A 3,131-nucleotide genomic window follows, 5' to 3' on the forward strand; every position below is an offset into this window, starting at 1 on the left:
TGGGTATGAATATTTCATCTCTTTCATAGATGATTATTCAAGGTTTGGGTATCTCTTCCTAATGCAACGTAAGTCTGAAGCCCTTGACAAGTTCAAGGAGTATAAGGCTGAAGTTGAAAACAGAAGATAAAAACACTACGATCTGATCGTGGTGGAGAGTATATGGACCTCCAATTCCAAAACTATATGATAGAACATGGGATTGCGTCTCAACTCTCGGCCCTTGGTACACCTCAGCAGAATGGTGTATCAGAAAGGAGAAACAGGACCTTGTTGGACATGGTTCGGTCTATGATGAGTTATGCTTATCTTCCAGACTCGTTTTGGGGTTATGCAATGCAGACTGCATGTTATATCCTAAACAACGTTCCCTCAAAAAGTGTTTCTGAAACACCTATTGAGTTATGGAGAGGCCGTAAAAGTAGTTTACACCACTTTAGGATTTGGGGCTGTCCGGCACATGTGCTAGTGACTAACCCAAAGAAGTTGGAACCACGTTCGAGGGTTTGCCTCTTTGTAGGCTACTCCATGGAAACGAGAGGAGGATACTTCTATGATCCAAGTGAGAACAAAGTGTTTGTTTCCACTAATGCTATCTTCTTGGAAGAAGATCACATGAGGGATCATAAGCCACGAAGTAAGCTCGTTTTAAGTGAGATCTCTAGTGAGACTAAGACTGCTGAGGGTTCAACAAGAGTTGTTGAACAGACCGACAGATCAACAAGAGTTGTTGAGGTCGGGACGTCTAGTCAACCAGCTTAAGAGTTAAGACTACCTCGATGTAGTGGGAGGGTTATGAACCCACTTGATCGCTACATGGGTTTGACTGAAGCCCAAAACGTCATTACGAATGATGGGGTTGAGGATCCATTGTCTTTTAAGAAAGCAATGGAGGATGTTGACAAAGATGAATGGGTTAAGGCCATGAACCAGGAAATGGAGTCTATGTACTTCAATAACGTCTGGGAGCTTGTTGATCCACCTGATGGGGTAAGACTTATTGGGTGCAAGTGGATCTATAAGCGAAAGAAAGGTGTAGATGGAAAGGTGCAAACCTTTAAGGCTAGGCTCGTGGCAAAGGGTTATACCCAGGTTGAGGGAGTTGACTATGAGGAAACTTTCTCACCTGTTGTCATGCTTAAGTCTATCAGGATTCTGGTATCTCACTCAGCTAAGTAATTATATGACACCAGTATGAATTTTGTGTCCATAGCCACATTTTATGATTATGAAATATGGAAAATGGACGTCAAGACTGCCTTTCTTAATGGTAATCTTGAGAAGACCATCTATATAACTCAACTGGAGGGGTTCATAATTCCAGATCAAGAGCAAAGAGTTTGTAAGCTTAATAGGTCCATTTATGGGCTGAAACAAGCATCTCGATCTTGGAACATCAGATTTGACACTGCTGTCACGTCGTTTGGCTTTGACTAGAATGTTGATGAGCCTTGTGTTTACAAGAAGATCATCAACAGCTCAGTAGGTTTCCTAGTACTGTATGTGGATGATATCCTACTCATTAGGAATTATGTAGGATATCTGACTGATATTAAGAATTGCTAGCTACCCAGTTCCAAATGAAATATTTGGGCGAGGCACAATATGTTCTCAGGATCCAGATCATTTGGGATCTCAAGAACAAATGGTTAGCCCTGTCTCAGTCATCGTACATTGATCAAATGTTGATCAGTGTACAAGATGCAGGATTCCAAGAGGGATTTGTTACCTTTCAGGCATGGAATTGTTCTGTCTAAGGATCAATGTCCTAAGACACCTCAAGAAGTTGAGAAGATGAGACGGTTTCTCTATGCTTCTACAGTATGAAGGTTGATGTATGCAATGTTGTGTATCAGGCCCGACATTTACTATGCAGTAGGGATTGTCAGTCGGTATCAGTCCACTCTAGGATTTGATCATTGGACGTCAGTCAAGCCGATCCTCAAGTATCTTCGGAGAAAGAGGGTCTACATACTTGTGTTTAAAGCTCAGGATATGATCCTTATGGAATACAACGTTGTTAATCTCTTTACAATAGCCCTCACGGCTAACGTGTTTAAGGGTCACCTGGAACGTCTGGGTTTGCGGGACATGCGGCATCTTGTCTAGGGCAAGTGGGAGATGATACTGGGGTATGCCCTAATTTATTTTATATTGTACATTTTTATATTGTATTGTACATTAGTCTCCCGAGTCATTAAGACAAGTGGGAGATTGTTGGGATTGGTATCCTAATTCTCCCAAAGTCTCGTTGTTCTGTAAAGTTACACATTGTTCAATGAATAAAATAAGTGTTATTTAATTCTGGCATTTACTCATATCCAATAAACAAAGCTCCTTGGTTATCTTATGTGAACTTAAGCACGTATATGTGATATACAAGTGGATCATGCTTTAAGTGATAACCTAAATCGGTATGTAGTATAAGGATTAAGGTGGGATATCTGATCCTTGTGACACTACGGATATGGCCCGCTTTATAGAGGTTTGCAAGTGTTGTAAACTACTACAGATGGTTGATCTAGACCATTCGTATAGAGACGTGGAGCGGGGGTGTCCTATACAAAGAGTTTGTATAAGACTTGGACCACGAGATGACTAGACTCTGTATATAACGCTGTTGATACTAGAGGCTTGCATCTCACCTAAACGACCATAAGTGACACGACCTCAATCTTAATTGTTTATGAACTCCTGCCTTAGAGGGCGGTCCTTTGATTAGCATAGGTGAGAGTGGCTAAATTGCGAACTCAACATGCCTACCTTTTTGGGGACTTGTCTGATCTGGGAGCTAGGAACTCAATCCATAATATGGAATTCACTCCTTTCCCGAAGCAAGGATAAGTAGAGAGATTGCTCCCTTAGGGGTTAATTTCGGGACTTGATCATAATGGCCATAGCTTCTCTTTGGAAGAGAAGACTCGATCATAGTAGGACTATGATTTATGTTCATTAGAGGGATCAATGGTACTTAAGGAGACAAATGTAACTACAGGGGCATAACGTTTATTGGCCTAACTGTACTTACAAACGATCTGTGAAGGGTTGTCTCACTGCTGATTGGTTAAGATGGACACATAATATATCTGTACTGAGGAGAGTTCAGTTGTCGGTCTTTAGTGTAGTGTCTG

Source organism: Benincasa hispida, chromosome 7 (assembly GCF_027475165.1).
Source record: "Benincasa hispida cultivar pf3 chromosome 7, pf3_genome.v1.1, whole genome shotgun sequence".
Lineage (NCBI taxonomy): Eukaryota > Viridiplantae > Streptophyta > Magnoliopsida > Cucurbitales > Cucurbitaceae > Benincasa > Benincasa hispida.